This window comes from Pongo pygmaeus, chromosome 2 (assembly GCF_028885625.2).
Source record: "Pongo pygmaeus isolate AG05252 chromosome 2, NHGRI_mPonPyg2-v2.0_pri, whole genome shotgun sequence".
In the NCBI taxonomy this organism is placed as follows: Eukaryota; Metazoa; Chordata; class Mammalia; order Primates; family Hominidae; genus Pongo; species Pongo pygmaeus.
In genome coordinates, this window is record NC_085930.1 from 183107171 (window position 1) to 183133187 (window position 26017).

At 35.6% G+C, this 26017-nt stretch overlaps 1 protein-coding gene across 4 annotated transcripts in view; it reads left to right on the top strand.

The window, feature by feature from the left end:
- The window catches only part of NLGN1 (neuroligin 1), an 889933-nt gene that overhangs the window by 550630 nt on the left and 313286 nt on the right, over window positions 1-26017 (top strand). The gene's annotated exons all lie outside the window — the stretch shown is intronic.

The following is a 26017-nucleotide window of genomic DNA, read 5'->3' on the forward strand; positions in this document are numbered from 1 at the left end:
TAAAAGGTTATTATTGTTATTATCATTATCATTGAAGTGCATAGAAGTGTAACTGCTGTCATTGGGAAACCTGCATTTGAAATTTATAGGAAATTTGCTTTGCAAGATAAATTTCATTTCTAGCTTCCTGAATAAACTGTTAGGTTGAAGTGGAATCAGCATTTCACAATGTCTGCCAACCATTTCAAATGTCACTTCTTGAGTTGCTTCTTCCCACGTCCCACCTTCTTCTTGCATATTCTTTCATTAGAACCAATGTACTTCTGAGGCATTAAGAGAAGTAATCACTGATTAGGTAGAACTGACTATTGCTCACACGGTCACTAAACTAAGGTTTAGACACAGAGGACAAACTGAAACCAAGGTTGCTCTTTCCAAACTCTCCTTTTTAGTTTATTTCCATCATTTTATGTAGACTATCTTAAATAGCAACATAAACATACATATATATGCACACATACAGGAATAGTGCATTAGCTCACAAATATGAGAATTAGTCATTGAATCTGGAAATAATACTGAGTACTTGCAAAATGCATGAAATCTCCATTAGGTATCAACAGGTCATAGAGAGGGAATTGGCAATGTTTTTTCAGTCTAGGGCCAGGTAGTAAAAGTTTTAGGCTTTGTGGACCGTATGATTTTGGCTACAACTATTTGACTCTGGCATTGTAGCACAAAAGCAGCCACAGACAAAACATTAACAAATGAGTGTGGCTGTGTTTCCATAAAAACCTTTATTCATGAACACAGAAATTTGATATTCATAGAATTATCATAAGTCATGAAATAAAATTCTTTTTTTGAAATGTTCCAACCACTTAAAATATAAAAATCATTCATCCTTAGCTCATAGGCCGTGCAAAAATAAGTCAATGGGCACAATTTGGTATGTGAACCATCTTTTGCTGATGCCGCTCATAGAGCACATTAATATTGTTCTCTCTCAGGGAGAAAAAAATAAAGAATTGTGTGTGGCATTTAGCAAAGGTTCCCAAATATGCTTTAAGATGCATGTAATGTTGTTAAAATGAGGTGCCATATTTTTCCCCTTAGAAAATACAGATTATTAGAGTGCTGGGAGAGTGCTATGAAAACAACAGTTTCTAATTTTACATGAAGAGTCCATGATAAATACACCTCCAAAACAAAGCTTTGTTATACAGAGATATGATGTCAGTTTTATGTATAGCCAGCTTCCTTGCCAATCAAATAATACTATAGATAGGTGCGACATTATGTTTGGGCATAATCAGTTTTGACTGACAGGTTGGAATATAAACAAGAATATAAACAAGAAACTGAAGAATAATTGCTTGACTTAAACTTCAGATAAAAATAGTTGAAGAAGACTGGTATTACTAACATATAAATGTATTAGAAATTATCAAAAAATTGTTTCTTCTGTAACTGCCAAGATGTAATCTAATGATGAGAGAAAGAACCTTGGAAATTTATATTATTATTTAATTTATTGTTTAGTCAAATGGGTCATTTTAAATAGATCACTGTTGCAAATATAAGTATTTTTGGTACAATTAGAGGTCATTCAGAATACACAAGAATACATATAGTTTAACATGTGAAAGAATAAATTATAATCTGATGCCACTTATTAGCAAAAAATATAATTAATGTTGTATTCCTACTAGTGGAATAAATTTTTTAAAATACAAAACTTTATACAATAAGCTTTTGTAGAGCTTATATAGATCTTCAATTATGTTACTATTCAAGTACCCAAATTTGATAAGGCAGAGTTTAAATGTTTCATTGCATCATGTGGTTTGTCCAAGCCTGTCATTTTAAAATAAATAAATCAAGCAGAGAGATGCAAAGGGAGTTATTTAAGGTTACACAGCAAATTAGCAGTGAATCAAGACAAGAATACAGCCTTTTCCTATTACAATATTCTATAACCAAAGGAAGCAAGAGAAATCTAGCTTGTGAACAGAGGAAATAAGAATGTTTGAAATTGACCAAAAGGTTTCTCTTTATTGTTGTAATCTCCTTCCTCCTCTTTCCTTTACTCTTCCTCCTTCTTCCCTTATCACTTCTTCCTTCATAAGCTAGTTATATGTTATTCTGGGAAAAAAATAAATATTATTTGTAGTTATTGCTATCATGAAAAATAAAATTTTATGTGTCCTCAATTTAATGATATTTTTTGAAACATTAACTCTGACATGATGTGGTATACCATCATGTAGGTAGGACTTCACTGGGGACTCTCCCCTGTCTGCCCTGATGCCTGTTTGCCTCCTGCCACTGTATGGTTGAATATTTCTGAAGTCCTAAATACACTTAAAGTTGTGGCTTTTATGTATGGATATGATAGTTTTCTTTAAAGAGTTGTCAGTGTAAACGTTCTAAATAGAACAAAGCATAATGATACTGGTCATGATTGAAACTTTTTATTGATAAGTAGCATTAAATATAATCTTCCCACTCATGATTCCTAAGAAAGATTAGTAAAATCCTACATAGTAAACAGCTCACAGACTTCTATAGAGATGGGAAAATTTATTTTTTCCACTGATGAGAACATACGGAGGATTTTCTTTCCTTCAGAGAACTCACAGTTTCCTACTGAGTTGGATTTTTTTTAAAATGAGTTAATAATATGGTGAACATTATAAAATGGTGATTTTAGGCATGTATGAAAAGCTATCAATAACAAAAATAGAGATATATCTACAGAATTATGATGCATATTATAATATAGCAAAAAAATTTGGAGGGTAAAGTGATTTAATGAGAATTAGATACTGTTTAAGATAAATTTTAAATATCTTAGTGGTAAAAGTATATATCTTTCTGAGAAAATCAAATTATTTATTTGCCTGGATAAGTTGTTTATCCAGACAAATATTAATCAACATTAATTAATTACTGTCTATATTAAGGCAAAAGGGCAATATTATGAACATTTTCTTCTCCAAACAGCTGCTCAAATTCTGCAGATCATAATGCAGATATAAATAGCATAGCTTGTTATATTTTAGATAGCTGGAGTCTATTAGGCACTTTTGAAAATTATTATTTTGCTCTGCCTATTTTTCTCTCGTGGGTTACAACTAAATACTGACGTGTAAAAGAAACATTATTTAAAGCTAGTTTTCCCCCAATATCCATTCTCCCCTTCTTGAAGAACCTGAGATTTTTAGCCCAGAATAACAGCTATATTATTTAGACTCCTAAACAATAATTTTTAGGCAGCTAAACAATCATTTTAAGAGACATCTGCATTATTTTGACCTACTGGGTCACAGCAGAAAATGCTATGTGCTCCTTACAGGTTGGACTCTTAAGAGAAGGAATACACCTTACTTATAGTTTCTGCTCCCTCCTGTGGGCCTGAATGTAGATTTGGTAGTGTCATGAGATTCTTGGGGTGTTGCTTCACCAGCCAGAAACCTCCGTAGCCAGTGATGCCTTTGCGTCGGTTTTGCTTGGGCCTGCTGGGCTCCTTCTGCCCACTCAGCCTGGCAGGCTATGCTCAGCTTGTGCTACTGGCCTGGATCCCACACCTGCCAAGATGAGTCAAGTGTGGAACAGCAAGGGGTGTGTGAGTGAGTGAGTGTTGGGTCCGGCCACTGCACACAGCCAGGCACACCAGGTGCTGGCTCCCTGTGAGGCTGCAGCTGGACCAGACATACTGCAAGCAGCTTCCACAGTTGGCACCAGAAGCTTGGAGACACCAAGAACTGCAGAGCCCCAAACAAGGTGTCACAGCCCTGGCTTGGGGAGCTTCTAGGTCTGGGATCCCCAAAGGGCTGTAGCTCTTCTCTCCTCTCCTTCTTGTCACCCCCAACATAGCGAGCAAGGGGCATGTTTCAGCCCTGTTACTTACAGCTCTTTTAGCCCCACCATTTGGCAGATTCCAAGTTCTTGTCTGACATCCTGGAAAAACGAAGTACATGGACAAGTGGAGGTTGAGCAAGGTAAAGACGAGCTTTACTGAGTGACAGAACAGCTCAGGAGGGAGACACACAGTGGGTAGCTCATCTCCACTGGAAGGGTATCCTGATGAGTGTTCAGCTCTCAACAAGAGGAGACCCTGGAGTGGGTAGCTCCTCTCCATGGCTGATTGTACACTCATTTACTCGACTCTCAGCAGAGAGGAGACCCTGGAGTGGGTAGCTCCTCTCCGCAGTGAAGTCATCCCATTTTCTCCTTGAATCTGACAGTCTGGGGTTTTTATGGGCTTCAGAGGGGAGGAAGGGTGAGCTGATTGCTCCAAGGGCAGCCATGGGTGGGCCTGGAAAAAGCACTGTAAGTTCCCACTCTGGTCTGTGAGACTGGCAGCCTGGCCCCCAAGATTCAGGCCTTCCCTAGCTTGAAGACAGGGCTTCATCAGGGACTCTCCCCTTTCTGCCGTGGTGCCTGTTTGCCTCCTGCCATTGTTCATGGCACCTAGGCTGTTCATGCTGAGAGATGCCTGCAGGCCAGTGTTGAGCTGCCTTCAGCACCCCCTTGGCCTCTCTCCCATGCTCATTGGTGCCCAAAGTCTGGAGGGGGCCTAGGCAGCTGGGGGTTGTCACCTCAGTACTGCCCTGAGCATGCACACACCTGGCCGGGTTGTGACAGTGCCCTAGCTCAGCCTCAATTTTTCTCTGAGATCAGAGCAAGTGCCAGGAGCAGGGAGAGGCCAGGCAGTGGGAGCAGGCACTTTGGACCCTGCAAGGGAAGGGGGCACCTTCCCAGGCCCTCAAGAGTGCAGAGATGCCTGGGTCTGCAGCTGTGGCTTGGGTGGCTGCAGCTGTGCCCAGGAGGGCAGGACACCTGCCTACTCCCAGCATCCAAGAGCACAAGGATGCCCGGGTCCACAGTCACAGCTTCAGTGGTTGCAGCTGCACCTGGGAGGGCAGGGCTCCTACCTGCTCTGTGGATCCCACAGCCCCAGCTGCTCCTTCCCACTGCAGCCAGTGTTTTGCAGTGGCTGCTCCAGAAGGGCTGCTGCTGCTATCAATAGTGAGACATATTTATCAAACCAGAAGCAGGAAACACCTAGGGATGGCAGAGTAAAAAGAGAAAAGGAGTCTATGTCTCCCATGCCTGGAGTCACCATAGGAATCCTGGACTGACAATGCTTATGTTGATACATGAGAAAGAGATAAACCTTTGGCTTCTTGTACCCTAACTTTCAAATTTTGTTATTTATCATGAGAACCATATAGTTTTTTCCCATTATCTAATAATATGAGGAATTACATAAACATTGAATAAAATATTCAAAGCATGAATCTTTTGCATTCTTGATAAAAGCTCTGCTTGGTCAACTTTGCAATAGATTCAGTTTGTTACTATGTCATTTAATTTAAGTTATTTACATCATATGCAAAAGTGCTATTAGTCTGAAATTTTTAATTTATTTTTTAAATGTTTTGGTATCATAGTTTTGCTAGATTTATAAAATAATTTTCAGAATCTTCCATATTTTCTATGCTCCTACATAATTTATATGTCAGGTAAATATTGGTTTTTGGAAAACTTTAAGGAAATTGCTTTTAAACCACTATGGCCTAAATATTTTCACCCACTTTTCCATTCTTATATAATTATTGATATTCCTAGGCTTCCTTCTTTTTTGTTTAATCAACCATATATTTTTAGAAAATCATTATACTGAGATTTGTATATCAGATTACGCAGATTTGTATATGACATTCAAAAACATTTTCTCAGATTTTGGATCTTCTTTCTCATTCTTAATATAGTGCTCTTCAGTTTTATATATTACTTTTTCCTTGGCATTACATAAGACAGAAGTTTATCTATTTAATTATCTTTGTCAAATAATCTCCACTGACTTTTCTTCTTTACAATGTATTCACTTACTTCCTACAATACGGGCTCTCTTTTTGCTTTTCTTGTTTTGTGTTTTTCTTTTCTTGAATTGATTGGTTAGTTCACTTATTTGTAGGTTTTTTTGCTTAACAAGCAAAATATTTGCAGATAAAAATTTTAGTTTCTGATTAAACCTTTGATCATGCTAAAAATTTTTGATATATATTATTCCCACTGTTATTTTTCTACTAATATCTAAGTGGAATTTTTGTTTCTCCTTTGCTCCAATGTAACTTTGGGGAGTTCTTTTTCTTTTAAATTTTAGAGATTTGTAGAGGGTTACAATTATATTACTAATTTCAATTGTTAAATTATTGGATTCAGAATATGTGGCTTAAGATGTATCTACCATTGAAGATTTATTCAGGTTATTTGGTGCCTAACACTGTAATTTTGAAAAATTTTGCATAAAATTTTAAAACAAAGATATAGGATAACCATTTAAATATAAACTATACAAAGAAAAATATGTTTCCTATATCTATTAATCTTATTTTTCAGATTCTTGAAATCCTTGTCTGTTACATATTTAAGTTAAAATAGATAGGAAGACAACTTATATTTTTTTCAGTCCTCTAATATTTCTGTCCATCTACACTGGAAGTTCTAAAGGGTTTATCTTTATATATTTAAATATAAGATTATTCATTTTGCAAGTGTTTATGTCTGATCTACCTTTAATATATACTTTACAGATTATCAATGATGCAACTTTAATGTCTGAAATACTACTTAAATTTATACTATTGAGATCCCTGTTTTCACACTGAATATGAGTAATATATCTTTATCTGTCTTTTTGCATTTAATTTTCTTGTTAGTCATTCTTTAGGTGTGGTTTTATGAATAGCATTTAGATTTGGTTTTCTAGACCAATGTGATAATCTACCTTCCAATTTTTTGTGTTTTTTTGCTATTTCCTGTGTATACTTTACTTTCCTCAGAAACATGAAGTATAGAATACAAAATATACAGTATATGTCTTTTCCAGCCCATCTCTTGACCTCCTGCCCCATTCCTTCTTGCTTTTTTCTCCTCTTAGACCTATTGGCTCTGTATGAAGGTAGGAAAATAAAATGGTAGAAACAATTGTAGGAGGACCTTAAAAAATCAATACCCAGAACATACACTGAGGACATCTAGCAGAGCTTGGTTTTGGGGACATGTTGAATTCACTTCCAATTTTACTAATTACAATGTATTATAATTTGATTCTCTTTCATCCCAGGGATGATTTAAGAGTGCTGTGAAAATATTGTTTATGCATATGGATTATTTTTTGAAAAGATTATAAAGTAAATAAGTCATATATTAATTGGAATATATGGATATGTAACTAGTTCATTTTTGTAAACTACTTAAGATGAAATTAGTGAAGGACATTAGGTATAGGTGTTAAGTATAAAGTGGGTATAACTCTGTGTAATCTTAAAGAAAAACCATAGGACAAGACAGAAGACTCAGGGTACATCAAAAATGTGGATGGCCGCCCTTATGCAAATAAGGAAGGTTAGACCTTGAATGTCAGATATGAGGATTCAAGCTTCTAATGGTTCTTCCTCTTTTTTCTTATTATAATCAATTAATAACATAACCTCACATAAGCTACTCTAAGTTAGAGAAGCTTTATCAACCACTTCTACCTTAAACTTTAACAGGGAGGTCTCTCCTGCCTACTCAGCTCTCCCCCCAAAAATAACTCTGGGCTAATTTGTCCCCCATGGATGTCTTCTTCCTCAAGCTATCTTTTCTGCTTCCTGCTTCTTAACTTTGTGCTGGTCTCTAAGTAGAAAGTGGAAAGGAGATGAAAAAAAAACAATAAGCCAAGTTTGGAAGTCTTCTTTTTACTTCATGGACCTTTGTTACTGAGAAGAGAGTTAAAAAAATTAATTTGGTCTTTGAAAATCAAACACAAGACAACGAGTATACAACAAAGTGAAATTTGAAATATATATTTTTTTAGTCTGCCTTCATCAAAAGTTGGCAGGATTTCCTTCCACAGTCTGGCAATTTGTGAGTTAAGCTTAGCCTGCATATTAGGTGAGTTTTATTATTTTCTGTGTCTTCAGACGCATTTTGAAAGTCATATTAGGAAGAGGTTAAATAGGAAGTGTCTTTGTCAAACATCACCTTAAGTTGGAAGCCCCATTAAGAGGGAATTTCACTCTCTCTTTTATAATATAATGCATTAGGTCAAACATCTTTTTCAAGTTGGGCTTAGTTACCCCAAATGTGTGTTTGGTAAATACTCTACCATGGACTGTCACATTTTATTCAAAGCTTTCAACATGAACATTTTATTTTTGCCTTTTACCTGAAAACACTTGAACATAGTTGTGAATTCTAAAACAAGTGTTACATTGAGTCAAATATTTCCTAAATTAGTCATTTATTATTTTGAATTGGAGATTTAGTTCCCAAAATTAAAGTTCTGAAAGGATAAAGAATTTACAATGTAATAAGCCAGGAAATTCGCTATTAATATAAAGGCATGTTATTTCCATTAACTAACAAATACGTTCTTGGATTTGACTCAATAACTACAAAGTTATCCTTCTGATACAGAATAGCCTAAGGGTGCTTTCTAATTAAAATTTTGAAAGTTGATGCTCAGTATACCATATCTGTCTGCAATTCTAAATTAAGCTGGGATCTCTTATATTGAGTTAGTCTATAATCTTTTCTTTCGCTGGTATGTAGCAGTTGAAGAAATGCTAATTTAGTAAATCAGATCAAGTTCAATCCTAAACTATTATTACTATAGCAAATAAAGTTAGTGGTAGTTATGGTCGTGTTGCAATTTATGGAACCTCATAATCTTACTAGTAATAAAAATAATAATTCCAACAATAATAATATTCTACCATTTGTTACACTCTTGGTGTGTTCCAGGCCTTTAAAATGCATTATCTCATCTGACTTATGCTACAGCTATAAGAGGGAATTATCACATCAATTCCATAGTAAAAGCAGCTGAGGTGAGAAAATAGGATGGTTTTCAATAACAAAGCAATGGGTGCCAGGGGGTTGAGTAATTGGATGGAAGGTGCAATCCGAAAAGAGGATTCATTAAAGAACTTTTAAAATCTTATAATAACATTTATTTTAGGTTTTAAAATTGCCTTAGTAGTAGACATGTGCCTCAGATGACATGGAAAGATGGAGCAAAACACATAAGAAAATAAAAATCATAAGAAGTTGAAGTCTCAGGTATGGATAGGACATTTTAAAAGAGGTTTGTGGACTGAGAAGCAAAAAGGACAAAGGATATGATTTGTGGAATTTGGATATTCAAAAAGCAATAAAAATGAGAAATAATAGTATAATTAGGACAGGATGTTATCATCAAAACTAATAAAGATTATATGAGGTAAAGAATAGCTGAAAATGTTGAATTATGTTGTCAAGCAATACAAAGTTCAAAAGGTGTCTAATTGGCTCGCCAATTAGTCAGCTACAGACACCCGTTCCTGGTGAACAGAGGTGGGCAGACTTGGAATTCAGTTTTCTAGTGCATTCAGGAGTGAATGGTAGGTGGGTAGGTGAGGAAGTGAATGGAAATTCTATAAAAGCAAGGGTGTGCAGAGATTAAGAGGTCGGTAGCTAGAAATCAAGAAAACAGTTTTATTAGAGAGACTATAACACATTTATCTCTGCACAGGAGTGAATGGTAGGTGGGTAGGTGAGGAAGTGAATGGAAAGTGTAAAAGCCAAGATGTGCAGAGATTAAAAGATCAGTAGCTGGAATCAAGGGAAGACTTTTATTAAAGAAACTTAAACACATCTATGTGTGGAGAGAGAGAGAAGATTGAGACGTAGGGCAGACAGATGATATGACAGTGATGCTTGAAGGAAGTCCAGTGCATAAATCTCAACAAGATGTCCTGGAAGGGCTGCCACAGATGGTAGTGTGGGCCACTGACAGGAGGGGTGAAAGACAACACAAAGTCATGCAGTTCATCTTGTTACCATACTGAAATTACACATTGTCCATGATAGAAAGGTCCTTAGGGTTATCTACTGCAATGTGCAGCTGCTATATTTGTGCATATTCAGGAAAGTGAAGGACTTGCCTAGGGTCAGATAATAACTACATGGGGACAGAGGCAAGACCGGGATTTTGTTCTGATTTGTAATTCATTGTTCTTTCTGGTACACCAGGAAACACAGACTCAAGCTTATACTTTCTGGTGATAGAATATCAAAGCAGTTCTTAACAGCATCCTGAGTATTGAATTCACCTTTTATTGAGGTGAAGGCCAGAAAAACCAATTTTTCTTGCTTTCTAAACTTGCCCTACTTCTGAAATCTGTATGAATCAAATGTAATTTTGACTTTTAATTTTTAATAATGGTTCTTCCAAAATGGATTAAAAATGGTAGATGTATGGCAGTTTGATTTTGCATGATAGTTTTATATATTTATGTTCTCAAATCTAAGTAACTATCATATTTTTGAAACTGTATGCCAATATTCTTGAAAAATAAGCATGGAAAATAAATGTTTTCAGGTACGAATACATGAGGATAGGATTGGAAATCACATGGATCAGTAAGGAGATCTGGGATTTTTGGTAGCTGTTCAGATATGAGATCTTCAAGGCTGTTTTGAGTGAAAATATTCACAGTCATAAGTAGCTATGCATCACAATTCTGAATAGTGGTATTCTGAAATTTTGATTTATATTTCAGTCATCGTTTTCCAAATTTTGGTTCCCGAGTTGCTTATAGGTATTTTTTTTAATAAAGAAGTCTGTGGTCAAATTTTGCCATACTTTCACTGTATCCTTTCCTACCCCTACTTGAAAATTATAATGCAGAGTTAAAGATCTAAATAATCCTACAGAGTAGAAGATCTAAAGAAATCTAAGAACTCCAGTTACCTTGTTGAATCCATGTTTTCCAAACTTGTTTAACCACAAAGCAGGGTTTGGTTTTGTTTCCCTTTTTTTTCCCCTGGAACATTTATTATTAGTAATATTATTATTATTATTTGAGATAGAGTCTCACTCCATCACCCAGACTGGAGTGTAGTAGTGTGATCTTGGCTCACTGCAGTCTCCGCCTCCCGGGTTCAAGAGATTCTCATGCTTCAGCCTCCGTAGTAGCTGGGATTACAGACATGTGCCACCAGGCCCGGCTTTTTTTTTTTTTTTTTAAGTAGAGACAGGATTTCACCATGCTGGCCAGAATGGTCTCGAACTGCTGACCTCCCTGATCCACCCGCCTCAGCTTCCCAAAGTGATAGGATTACAGACATGAGCCACCCAACGCGCTGGCCCATTCCTAAAACATTTATTATCATCTCAAAGGTAAAAGTGTTCCACAATTGGGAGAGAATTTTCTCGACTGGATTTTCTCTTTTTCAGGATCTTTTATTCAGTATCCAAATTTTTAAGACACCTGTTGAACACAAGTACTTATCTTTCTCTGAAATAAAGGTGCATTTGCCACACTAAAGGAGCTAAGAGCTAAACAGCTAAAGAGAAAAAAGGGCATGTTTTGCTATAGTACCTATACATTCTATCAATACTAACATTGTAAAACATAATTGTTCAGTATATAAAATACATATTTTTATATTACATACATCTGTTTGTGTGTACATTTTGTGGGACAGGTGTTAGCAGTACAAATATCTATCTTTTAACCAGGCTTGTTCATATTTTGGGAACGTCTAAATTTTGTATAGCTCGTTGATATTTACCTTGCCTTCTTTATAAGAATGAAACATTTTAACTTTGGTTAGCACCAACTGATATTCAAAATAAGTATTATTTCCATAATAATTTGGTTTATTGTCCCTTTCTGTAACAATAGAGCCAATGACCAGTTGCCTAAAATCTCTCCTTCCCATGCTTAATATTAAACATTTGGTCCAGTAAAAAGTCTACAGCTCTGCCTTTCAAAGCTTACTTCAGCACACTCCTCTTACAGGTGGTGGTATGTTTTCCTAAGTCCAAAAAGAATCTGACATGTGACTAATCTAAAGATGCCAAGAGAGATTTTCTTTTGTTTTGATTTGAAATACTATTGTGAAGTAGAAGGTCAATCTTGAAGGGGCTAGCATTAGAAACATGTTACTGTGTCATCTAACAAAGGACATAAAGATAATTGAACAATAAACTAAGAATGTACATGAATTATTTGTGCCACCTATTTTTTAATTCCATAAAACAATATGGAAAACTGTAGCTATCAGTTTAAGAATATTCAGATGCCTCAGCTAGTCACTGAAAGCACATACACATTTCTTACACTGACTCCATCTGCCTTGGATTGCCAGACTTAGTGATAAGTGGACTTGATAAGTTGTGATGCCTGCTTAATCAGCAGTATCAACCATGATAGTTTGATATATTTAGAAATACCAAAGTTGAATAAAGCATAATATAAAAATTGACAAAATTTTTTCTTAAAATAGCATCATTGTAGTGCATTGCACTATTGGTAATAGACCTTGAGAAAATCCCCAAACTGAAAGTGGTTTGCTGAACCAGGATGTATTTTGCAAGGTAAGTGTACACCCTATGACATGAACCAACTTTTTAGGTTTATTCAAAGAGAAAGGTCTATAAATGATGACAATGTTCAAATATCTTTAGTAGATGAATTGGAGACTAAAATCTGGAAAAAATTCATATAGTTTCTGGAACAATTTCACCAACTTTGCCTATGAGTCACACTTAACATCTAACGATAAGACAAGGTCAACAACAGCAGGATCCCAGGACATCAGCATGGAAGTCAAGCTCACTGAAATTCAGATTTACTGGGCTAGACATGTATGGAAGATGGATATCAGCAGGGTGGCGAAGCAGCTGATAGACTAGCTGAAATGGAGTGATTGTAAGCACAGTAGGCAAAAGAAGTACTCTAAGGCCTTTAAGCAGTGTGGCATAACTTCCGACTGGTGGACAGTGATAGCAGCAAACAGACCATGCTGGTGCACAGCAATCGGAATTTGTGTGGCTCCCTTCAAGTGACTGTGCTATGCAAACTCTAGGACTCTTGCTTGAACTATAAGAAGGTAGCTGTATAGAGATGTATAGTGGTATGCTTCCCTTTTGAAATAGTTGTAGCTAGGTCTTTATTGCATTGATTTGAACACAACTAATATTTCTACTAAAAAAGAATTCTTGTCAAAATCTGTCCCTTAGTGTCCTCACAGGTGATTTTTCACTCCTAAGTTACGCCAAACTATCCTGTAACCTCTCTTTACATTTTCACATTACTATATAATTTAGCTTCTCGGAAATGTTTATTTAGTTTCTGTTTTCTTTGGCATGCTCTCTATAATTTTTACTTCTTATTTTCAAGGTCTACTATGATTCTCAATCCTTCTGAAATGCATTTCATCCCGTTTCCTTCTGCTTTATTCTGTCTCTGAACTTATCAGTTCAATGAGCCTTTACTTTCACAGGAGCTAAGAAACAAATAAGAAGAGATCCAATGAATACATATTATGTGATTTATCCTCATTGCTATTTCTTTATGTATTTCATTTTTCTTTTTTAGAAATTTGACATAAAGCTTAGCCCTAGCATGAAGTCTTCCCAAACCAGTAAAGTTGATTAGAACATATTCAAGTTTAATTTTATCCCATTAAGCAAACTGGATTCAGGGCCTTTGAGCTTTGATGGTAGCTGACGCGTGTTCCAGTAACTTATAATTCAAATGCGACTGTCTAGAGTTTGCTGTAGTTTTGAACTTTATCTCTGAAAGGTTGTGTGGTTCAGACTTGTGTGTTTTTCTTTTCTAAATTATAATAAAGTATAAAATTTCATTTTAAGAATTCTACAATCCTTGAAAACATCGTGGAGTTTTTCAATTATAGAGATTTGGAATAGATCTTATGATTTATATATTTCTCAAGTCCATAACACCTGATCTTGTTTAGTTACTATCAAGAACATCTTTTCACCCTGTAGAAAAGGAATATTTTAGAGAATGACTTAATTTTGAACTGTTATTTTATCTTCCATACAAGCTATTTGATGACTGGAGTTTTGCCTTTCAGAAATAATTAAACCTAATTTTAAAAACAACTGATTATGGGATATATCTGTATCTATATTTATTTCTATATCTATATCTATCCCTCAACCAATTATAGTCCTATAGAATATTTAGCAGTTCTAAAAAATGAGTCAATGACCATTTTTGCTTTTTTGACAAAAATACTGGATGAGGCTTATAATTAAGTGTGTTAATCAGAAAAAAAATACTTTATAGCAAGAATATATACAATGAATGCCTTATTGAGTCCTAAGCTTTCTGGAAAATTATCACAGAATAAATTTTGGTGTGTTCACCTTCTCTAACACCCCACAATTACTGAATATAATCTTTTTTTTTTTTTTTTTTTTTTTGGAGATGGAGTCTTCCTCTGTCACCCAGGCTGGAGTGCAATGGTGCAATCTCAGCTCACTGCAACCTCTGCCTCCCAGGTTCATGTGATTCTTCTGCCTCAGCTTCCTGAGCAGCTGAGATTACAGATGCATGTGCCACCATGCCTAGCTAATTTTTGTATTTTTAGTAGAGATGGGGTTTTACCATGTTGGCCAGGCTGGTCCCCAAACTCCTGACCTCAAATGATCCGCCCACCTCAACCTCCCAAAGTGCTGAGATTACAGGGATGAGCCACCATGCCCAGCCTAAAAACCATCTTTAACATTACCAGATTGTTACTTGGATGAGAAAAGAATATGCAAGAAGATTTTTTAAAAAATTTTGTTACTGTTAATTTGTTGATAAGATTATTTTATTTTATTTTTATATTTTACTTATTGTCTAAAAAAAGATTTAAGGATGAGTTCAACATCAAAATGTGACCTAAACAAAGGGAACCAGAAATAAATTATAAGATGTTTTGATTTTCCTTCAGTTAAGGCCATAAGGACAATATGCCACATGATATGATTTTACTTACTTGATAAAGGAATGAATGCCAGTTCATTTGGAGAAACAGATTATTTCCTAGTACTAAATTCTAAATAAAATCTATCATATAAATTTCTACAAAGGGTATTAAAGTAACATAATTAGCTAGGTATTTTATAGGAAAAAGAAAAATTGTTTTAATATTCATATATTACCCATTCATAAACACTAAAAATTAAATATCGCTAGTAAATATAGTGGGCACTATCCAGAATTTAGATAATTTAGATACTAAGTTAATACATTGACAACATATATAAAACTAGAGCAAGGTTTGGCCTGCCCATTGAGAAGTCTATCTCAAATATCCTTGACTTACGTGAGCTTGTTTCAGGATTAAGTTATAGTCAGTTCAGGGTTGGATTCTGTGATGACTATCTGGAATGCCAATATTCTATGCTGTTGAAAGCAATCCATATTCTTTAAATCTAATATAAGTCTATGGCAGAACTTACATTTATTATGAAAATCTGGAAACTTGATTTTTATTGTCACTACTTTCATACAGAAGGGTGCCTCTGTGTAGAATCAAAATTGTTACCAAAAAAGAGTTTTGACTCATTCCAAGTAATTGCCCACTAATTTATTTGAAATCGCAGATTTCTGCATGGAGAAGATATTTGGGCTTAAAAAAAAAGATCTAACCACAAAATAAAACATTTAATTGCCTATTTTTATTATATAACTGTAATATTTTAAGTGAACTGTATATACTAGTTCACTTATATGCACTTGATATGCATTAAGTATGTGCCTATCAAGTGTTGCATTTCTGATAGTTACAGTTTCTTTTTTAACTTCTTTCATATATTTTAACATCTAAAAGAGTAAAATTAAGATTGGTATTTTCCCAATACAAAACCATTTAAACAAGTCCTTTAGTCTATTATGCACTTATGATGTGATAACCACAGTCCTTGTTGCTAAAGACTAACAAAGCATTTGTTTAGTGGAGGGTGAAACAAGTAAACATTAGTGAAGACTAGTAATATTTTGTGGTAAATGCAATGAGAGAAAATGTACAGGATTCGTTGTGAAAACAGGACAATCACCTCATTGGCCTGAGTCCCGAAGGCCATTTAGCTGTTAATCAGGTGAAGGGCATTTTAGCTAGAAGGAATGGCAATTTAAGGAGTATTGAATCCAAATGCCAGAAGTTCAGTGTGGCTGCAGTCCAGATGTTTTATGGGTAGGTAGGAGGAGATTAAGTAGGAAGGGATGTGGAAGCCAGATAATGAAGGGCTTTGCTTACAATAAAAAAAAAGTTGGATTTTATCCGGAGTGTTAAGGCATGAATTAAAGCTTGAGGATTTATAGAAGAGGTAGATTCCAGAGCTATTAGAAGAACACGGTATAGCATAGTGGCTAAAAGGACCTGCCTAAATCTGAGCTTAAATCTAGGCCTTGTCAACTAAGAGTTGTGTGACTTGAGCATGTTATTTAACCTGTAAACCTAAGTGTCCTTATCTGCAAAATACTTGCCTGGTACATCGTTATTGTACAGTAAAGAGTAGCTGGTGCTGCTGATTCTGGCTGTTACTTCCACTTCTTAAAAAGTGGACTTGAAGACTGAATACTGGCAGTAATGGAGGAGTAGAGTGCTACTGGAGAATTCACTAGAAATATAGGAAGAAGAATGGGTTTGGACTTTGGTGTTTTAGACGTGTTAAATTTGAAACAGAAAGTGGAAATCCAATGGAATCCATACTAGTTTGTGAGCTATCAGCAATGGTGTATGGAAAGATGAAACCATGAGTTAATGACAAAACTGCCTACATAGAGGAGATAGACAAGAAGATGTCAAGGGTGAAAAACTGCGTGCATTCACTATTATTTGAAAATTATGTGGAAAAATAAAATAAAATCCCTGAATGAGAAAGAGGGAATCATATAGGGATATAAGAGAAAATGGTGTTACAAAGGTCAAAGAAAGATTTCCAGGAAATAAATTGTTTATAATACTGATTGCCAATGAGATGTCAGTTGTGATAATACTAGAAAATATTCACAAGAAGGAGCCACTGGCAGTCACTCTCAGTGTTCAGAGAGGAAAAGGGAAAATCAAGTTTCAGTGGAATAGGAAGTGACTGAGACAAGAAGAAATGGAGAGTCTAGAGATTTGTCTGAAAAGGAGAGACAGAGGATGATGATGATGATGATGATGATGATGATGCTGAGAGGAGAGCTTAAGGACTTTTTAGTTTTAATTTGAGCATATTATCACATTGCATGCAGGAAAAGAGCTGATTAAGGAGAATATGTGCGCAAGAAAATGGGGAATAACTTTGTAATAGAAATTTTAGTTAAAAATTTCCCCCCAAACACTGAGAAACAGTATATATGAAATGCTAAAGTAAGGCATCAAACCACTGAGATGACTGAATTGTTGATTTAGGTTTCTTGGTCTTCCTCGGGACCATCACATGGGTTTCTTGCAGTCACAAGGCATGAAGGACTGGTGCCTAACTCATACCAAAAAGCCAATACTAGTGTACACATAAAAAGTGACTTTCCAGAATGTGTCAGGGCCAAGGATATGTAAGGATTACCTTTGAACCAGATAGGGACTACAACTGAAAACTGTTATACAGTCATTCTGACTCTTGTGATTAGGCCAGTAATGAGATAAAGAAGACTATGGAGAGTGGACTCCAGGAAACCAGGAGTCACACAAGTGCAATTGACAGCATGGGAGGTCAATGGAAAGTACCCAGCTGAGGAGCAGCTTCTGAAGAGCCCACAGAAGGCCCCACCAAGAAAGAGCCAGTTTTAAGCATATAACAGGACTACGGGGCATAAAGCCTCTTAAAAAGAACATTAACAAAGTAAGAATATCCCACATTTCTTTTCCTAATGGGAGAGGAGAGAGTAAGAAAGTAAGACTACCACATTCCCCTTCCTGAAGGCAGGAAACCTGCCTGCCTGCAGCAGGAGAAGCTTCAGCTTGGAGAAGAGTTTAGAGTTTTGATGATTCTTTAGGACTGGCTTACTACTTTATGATTTATTATAAGTAATTTAAAGTGATTAGGTTTTTCTACTACCTGCAAATGACCAGAAGAGTCATGAGACTGCTTAGAGCTCTACCTTGGTGGTAGAATAAATGCAAAGGCACAGAAGAACATAGAAATAAATAATATACAAATCACACTTATTTGGCATTCTGGCACATTTGGTTCAGTAAGGTCCCAAAGAAGTGTGAGTGGATAGAATCCACATTTAGGAAAATTGACCTTGAATACCACACTTTCACAAATGTAGAAGAGAAAGAGATAAAAATGAGAAAAGATAATGATAAAATTTAGTTGGAGGAAAGAGCTAAAAGAACAGAAATAAATGAGGAGAAATTTGACTTGATGAGCCTTTTCTGTGGGAATTGATGAGCTTCCCTTCTGTGAGTTAAGAGTCCTGGTGAGGCAGGGATTAGATTGGAAGATTAAAAATTGAGAGCGGTTTGGAATGAAACAGAGTAGTGGTTCTCAAAGTGTGGTCCCCAGCCTAGTAGCATCAACATCTCCTGCGAAATTGTTATACATCCAACTCCTTAAGCCTCAACCAGACTTCCTGAATCAGAAACTCTAGGGGTGGAGCCCAACAATCTGTATTTTAACGAACCCTCCTGATGATTCTCCTGCACACTGTAGAGTCTAAGAACCACTGTAAGAGTTTAGTGATTTAAAGCACACGTTCTGTGTTTAAATCACAGCACTGCCACTTATTGTCTTTTGCAAATTACTAATATTTACCCTCTCCTTGTCTCAGTTTCTTCGTCTGTAAAATGAGGATAACTAGCAATAACATACTCATAGTATTCTTGTAAAGTCTGTATGACTCAATGCACTGGAAGTCTTTAGAACAATCTCTAGCATATTGAAATAATAATTAACAAATGTGTATTATCATTGTGGGAAAATGGAATACATTTCTAAGTATACATATAAGAAAATTGTAGTTCTGATTAGTCTAGTGGGCTGTACTTTGTGACAATTGCCCGCTTAGTAGCCAAGACTCTTTGTTTTAGTCCCTTGCCACAAGCCTGTCCACCCAGGAGTCCTGTTGTCTTTTCCTTTTTCTGCACCATCTTTAGCAGCATAAGGCTACTTTGATGAAAGAAATGGAGGAAAGGAGGAAGAATAAACCAAGAAGCAAAGTAATGTGTGCAGGGAAATCCATGTTGAATTAGTCAAGCTCTGTAGGAGTATTGAATAAATATATGATAACAAATTTTTGAGAAATAAAATTATATTTTTTTTTTTGGAAACACATTAAATGTTTCTTTGAGAAATAATGCTAGGAAGCCACATCAAATGTAGTAGCCTGGTAAAAGACAAATTCTGTGTTATCTAGAGAATCTGGTTTCCAGTGCATTTGAAAGAAATGTCTAATTAAATTGATTATATTTTCATTTACTTAGATCTATATGGCTTCATTTTCAAGTATTTAATGATATTTTCCAAGACCCAAATAATTTGATAGTAATAATGTTGGCTACACAGATGAGCCACAGTAGTTTTATGCTTATTATTAGTGATAAAACCACATTCAAAAGTATACTATTTGTGTTTTTCTGGTTACACCCTAATAGGCTGAAAATATGTAATAAAATACCCTAATGACTACACCTTGAGAACTAAACCCTATTCTAATTGCTTTGATGCATGGGCTAGCAGGATAATTGATTGACACTAAGACCACTCAGTAAACAGCCAGCTAACAGAATTAGATTAATGAAAACATATGGTAATTACCACTGTGCAGAACAACTTGAAATCTACAATGTAGCCTCAGGATAAATAATCAAAAGTCTGATCAAAGAGCAATTAAAGTTAATAAAAGTCTTATTGTGCATTTAGGATTAAGAAGGGCTGAAAGATAAAACTGTAAAGTTTTAGGAGGGTATTTGATGAAAGATTTACTTCATTCCAAAAAAAAAAAAAGGTTTTGTTATTCTGGTGTAATAATTGAATTTTTGAAAAAGGAAATTCTATATGTTTTTTCAACATTGCTTAAGAAACATTTATTTTAGGACTCTTCATACTACACTGGTATTTTTATAACACACATTTACTTTTACTTAAATACGTCCTTGAACTTTGACTCATTCATTCTTCTGACAAATAATTATTAATCACTTACTATATACAAGTCTCCAAAGAGAACATCATTGAGAAAAGGTAAAACAGTCACAAATCCTGACCTTTACTATTTTATTCTAGTGGAGAACTAAAATATGTTTTTTAAAAATTTGTGATTTGAGGTGGGAAGAGGTAGAAAAGCTTTTTAGAAACATATGAATAAAATATTTGAACAGTTAAAAGGAAGAAGTGATTACTTTTGGGGGGGCTTCAAAGAAAGCTTTAAGATTCCTTCGTGAGTCTTTTAAGTTTGAAGAATTTGTTACATATGTTGGCAAAGATAGGAATGTTTTGCTTTACAATACTTCCTACAGCGGGCCCTATTTTCTGTTTCGTCAGTCCCAGCGTATAGTCTTTATAATTGAAAGCATATATTTGATTTTATAGTCTTATTGTCTTATTTCCTAGATGGATAAAACTAGAAGTAAAGCCATGGGTCATAAATCATAAATATTAGGCTTTCGAGTCTTACTTTGATTCAAGAGCCAATAACCCTTTTCTCACATGCCACTCTGAATATTTATTATTAAGTTCAATGAGTTCAAAATACAGTAGTGACCCAAGGACACACCAGTCTAGAGACAGAGAGAAAATTGTCTTGTGTTCACATGTTTCTAGTGCTGGGGTCTGTGGCAGTGTCAGCATCATGGAAATGGATTGTAACCACTTTCGTAAGATGTGCACATTTACACTTACAGTTGTCTTTAGGTAAATTAATTGTCTCTTCTTGGATGCCTTGGGCTAAGTACAATCTAGTTTATGTATCACCAATTTGGGGCTTCAGGGAAAATAGGGAGTGAGTTCACCTGGATATTTTTGGGTAGTCTCAACACTGGGGATCTCTTCCAAATCTCTCCTCGTTGCCTTTCACTCCTATCTGCCACCTCCCTTTCCAATCAATGAAGAGTGGTTGATTGGGAAAGGGAGCTCTGGGAAGGAGAGAATGACAAGACAAGAATTATTATATCAGAAAAAGTTGACAGTTTGGTGCTGTGCAAACCAAGGGATAATATTGATCACAGAACAAAAATGCAATTGATTTTCAAGGAAGGTGAATACCTTAATACTAAAACTTCAAAGTGTAATCGTTCTTTGAAGTATATGAAGATGAGTATAGAATCTCTTTTAAAAGATGAGAAAATTGAGATTCAGGCAGGGTATGTGACATTACCAAAGATTGCATGGCCTAGGTGAGATATTATCTTGAGATAATACTTTCCAATTCCTCTTTTAGTGCATTTTTTACTCAGACCAAGAATGCCCAGGTCTTCACTGAGCACCCTATCAACTCCCTCCCACACTATCATTTTCTTGCCCCACTCATTGCCCTGTATCTTATTTTTGGTGGCATTTTTATGTTCATGTTATTATATGGTTGATATTCTCATGTGTGAGATTATTTATTTTCTTTCCACTAGAAACGAAGTTTCTTGAGGGCAGTGATATATCTTGTTCACTAATGTTTCTAAATCCGATTACCACTGCTGTATCCTCAGCACCTAATACAGCATTGGTAGATCTGCGATATATATTTACTATTTATCTACTATACAAAGTGGGCTAGGTGGTTATAAATCAGAGTAATCCCAACTGAGTGATATGCACTGTTTACAATTGGAGTTGTGGAGATAACATAAATATTCTACAACTCTACATTCAGGGTTTTTATTGTGTTATTCAACTATGTTGCAAAATGTACTGCTCTCGTCCTTTCCTGAAAAATGCCCATTTAAACTACACCACAAATTTTGCATATACTTTTATAAGTGATTTATTAATCCAAGGTATTCTTAAGTATTGGCTATAGGATAAACTATTCTACAGGATTAACAACACAGACTAGCTAAATACAAGATTCCATTCTATACCCTGGGGAGTACAACAATGAATGTACTATGGTCCCTAGCTTTGGGTAGCTAATAGCCTAATTCATGTAAAACTCTTTTGGAGTAACAGGATCAGAATTTTGGAGCTATTACAGACAATGTACTGATGAAGATGTGGGTCAGCATATTTTAGTGATTTAACCAATCAAGCTGGAGGTAATAGTAGAGCTGGAACTGAAACCCAGATTTTCTGGTTCTCAATCAGCATCTTTTCCCCTAAGTGTTCATGAGTTCTAGTTATTATTTTTGCTGATTAACTACCATGAATAAATGTGTCTTACCATGAGCTTGTTTCTCTGATTGTCTTCATTTCATTTTGTTTTTCTGGGCTATATTGAAGAGCATGATTCTACAAGCCAATGATTCTTTCCCTGGCATCTGCCCTTAAGGAGTCTATGACCTTTCATGTTTCTTAGCTGTCATTTCCTCAAGTACACATTGGCAGTTCTATCCATCTTTCCTCATAGATACTTTCTAACCTCTTAATAATTTGATATTTTTAGCCACTTGCCAATTTACTCAGTGTGTATATTTTCACTTCACTGACTTGTATCTAGGTTCAAACTCAACCTTTTAAGCACTACAGAAAAAAAATTGACTCAGTCATTCATATTTCATTCATTATTTCATTTTACAAATATGAATGCCTACCATGTGCCAGGCACGATGCTAAGTGCGGCAGATAGAATTGTGAGCAAATAGTCAAAGTACTTCTTTTATAAAGACTACTGAAGTGGAGGAAAAACATACACACACACACACACGCGCACACACACACACACCATTTCAACTGTGACAAATGCTACAATAGAAAGATATTCATCCTATGTGAACCTATGATAGGAATATTTGACATTGCCATGTAGGTCAGAAAAGGCTTCTCTGAGAAAATAACATTTCAGTTGAAATCTGTAGTATGACCAGATGGCAGTTAAGCAAATAGGAGGGGGAAGCATGTCTTAAATGGGAGTGGGGATGGGGGAAGGGCACCTGCATAAACACTGTAATGTGAGGGATCATGGCGAAGGACAGACAAAAGACAAGTGTAATTGTAGATAGAGTACAAAAAGTGAAGGGCAACTTTATCTGAGTTGACAAGGCGGGTAGAAGTTGGAATCTGCAGGATCATGTACAATACGTTAAGGAGTTTCTTAAGCCCCAAAGAAAAGGTAGTCACTGAAGATTTTAAGCAGGAATTAACAATTTTTATACTAGAAGATAGAGGTTCCAAGGATGACTTCAACAAGCCGGTTCGTGATCCTGGAAGTCTAGTGGTGCTATTTATTGACCTAGAAAAAAAAATGGGCAAACCCCAAACTCTGGGAGAGTGAGGGAAGGAAAATCATGCATTCATTTTGGACCATGTTAAGTTGGAGATGCCTTTAAGATACCCAAGATGAGATGTAAAGTAGGCAGTTCATTAAACTAATTTGGAACTCAAAAGAGTGTTATGGCCTAGAGATATAACTGTATGACTCAGTTGTGACTAGATGATAATTGAATCTGTGAGCATGGATGAGATCACTTCGGGAGAAAACATCAAGTGAGAAAAAGGAGAGAGAGCTGAGGAGCAACTTTAGAGGAATGTCAACATTTTGTGGCTTGAGGGGAATGAGAATGGCAATAGAGTAGTAGGGAGAGGCAAGGTAACAACAGGAAAACGAGGAGAGAATTATCTTGAAGCCAAGGGAAGAGAAAATATCAATGATGTCAATGTTTATGAGAGATAAGGAAAAGATAATAGGTCATGACTACCGTGTTTTACAAGGAACAAATAAATGGTTTTATTGATTCAGGGAATAGTAATGTCTAGCATCAGTCTGACTTCATTTAAGCCTTCATCAGACAATGCCACTAAGGACCAAATGTCTCTTCCCTTCTGCCTCCTTTGGCATTGGCTCTGTCTTTACTTGTGACAGACTGGATAGGAGATAAGTAATTATATAATTATATATTGGTGTAATCACTAAGATGAATAATAAAGAGAAAGAGCAGTTTTGGAGGGAAATTTTTAGTTTAGTTATGGGCATGCTAAGTTTGCAAGATATGTGAAGATCCAAGTGCAGATGTTGAGTACATAGATGAAATTAAAGAAACTGGTAAATGAAGTCATGAATGTTCATGGAAGTACCTATGAAAACAAAGAAGGTTAAGGGGGCTTAGCATCTAGAATTGAGAGACTTCAGTATTTAAGGAGTGGGTCCACATGGAATAGTCAATTAATAAGGACCAAAAGTAGCAGTCAGGAAGAAGAAAAATCAAAAGAATGTGATGTCATTAAAGCCAAGGGAAGAGAAGCATTAAAGAAAGCAATGGTCAACCTTTGTCAAATATTCCTGAGAATCAAGTAAAATGAGGCCGGGCATGGTGGCTCATACCTGTAATCCCAGCATTTTGAGAGGCCTAGGTGGGTGGATCACTTGAGGTCAGAAGTTCGAGACCAGCTTGGTCAACATGGTGAAACCCCTTCTCTAATTAAAAAAAAAAAAAATAGCCACTTGTGGTGGCAGACATCTGTAATCCCACCTACTCGAGAGGCTGAGGTGCAAGAATCGCTTGAACCCTGGAGGCAGAGGTTGCAGCGAGCCAAGATCATGCTACCACACTCCAGCCTGGATGACAGAGTAAGATTCTATCTCAAAAAAAAAAAAATTGAATCAAGAATGAGTAAAATATCTATTTTAATGAGCAACTGAGGACATTAGTGATCTTGTCTGGAGCTGTTTCACTGACATACTAAGGACGAAGGAGGTAAGTAGTGGGAAGGGGGACTAAGTCAGATTAGAGTAAATTGAGGAGTGAATGGGGAAGCAAGAACTATGGAGGGCTTGGTTAGCAATGTAGATAATTCTCCCACAAGAACAGATTATAAAGAGAAATAGATAGAGCAATAGCTAAAGGAAAAATTGGGATACCAAAAGGTGACTTTGTTTGATGAGAAACACCTGGGCGTGTTAAAGGATGATAGGAATAATCCAAGAAATAGGGAAATATTAAAAATATATAAAATAAAAGAAGTATTAATAAGTGGGAAAGAATGAAATTTAGAGTACATGTTTTACAAGGTGAGCACAAGGTGCAAGTTAAGAGGATTATTAAGTGTAAGAGTTTATTAAAATAATGGCTAATAGACTCCAGATTGAAGAGAAAATGTGTGAGGATAAGAAGGGCAAATGAGTAAGAGGTAAAAAGAAGTGACAATGTGAAGACACCAATGAGATTAACAACAGCTATGGTTAGTGTAGCTGAGCGCCAATATGTAAAGTATGATCTGTTATAACATTAATAGCAGATGCTAAGCCTGGTACACAGTGCAGAATTTTTCGAGATTACCATGGAACTGGGAGTCTTCTGAAGGTTACTGGGAGGATTACTATGGATGTATAGGAAAATAATCCTATACATCCGTAGTATTTTTGTGTCATTATTCTAGTCCTATCACCATATCCTGTTATTGACTGCTTGTGCATCTATCCAGATGAGTAGATTATAAGCTCCTAGAGCATCTCTTTGAGCCTACCAAAGTGTTTTAAATATAAGAATACTCAACATGTTCAATGGATTGTGGTAAAATTTTCCATCTGGCATCTTATCAATAACTGTATTTATATGTCTGTGGTTAATCTTCAGCTCCCAGGTGGTAACAGTAGCATGCATTTGCTTCCATCTCATCTTCTGGATTGAAACATGACGTATTAAGAACCTGAAGATTTAGAAGTAGCATGGTGTTTCCCCTTGTTTAAATCTACTTACTCAATACAAATACACTGGGTTGTACCAGCCAGTTATGCCTCTTGGACAAATTTAAGTCACTGAAAAATAAATTTGAAAAATTATTCTAAAGCATTAACATATAAACTCCCCATTAAAAATATTATGTATTAAATAAAAAGCAAAAAAGTATACACTGAACAAAAGTAACATTATCTTAATGTATGTTCTTTTTAAGTTTACTTCATGTTATTTTCAGCTTCCGTTCATATTTTCCATTATTTAATCATAGTATATATAAAATATTATAGCTTATTTCACTCTTCATTAAATCATAAAATTATTCCATGTTGCTATATAGTCTTTTATATCTATCATTTTTAATGACTGCAGAAAATGTCACTGGGTTGATGCATGATAATGTACACGGCCATTCCCCTTTTGTTTGACATTTAGTTTATTTCTAATTTTTCCTCATTACAATAGTTTAACGAAC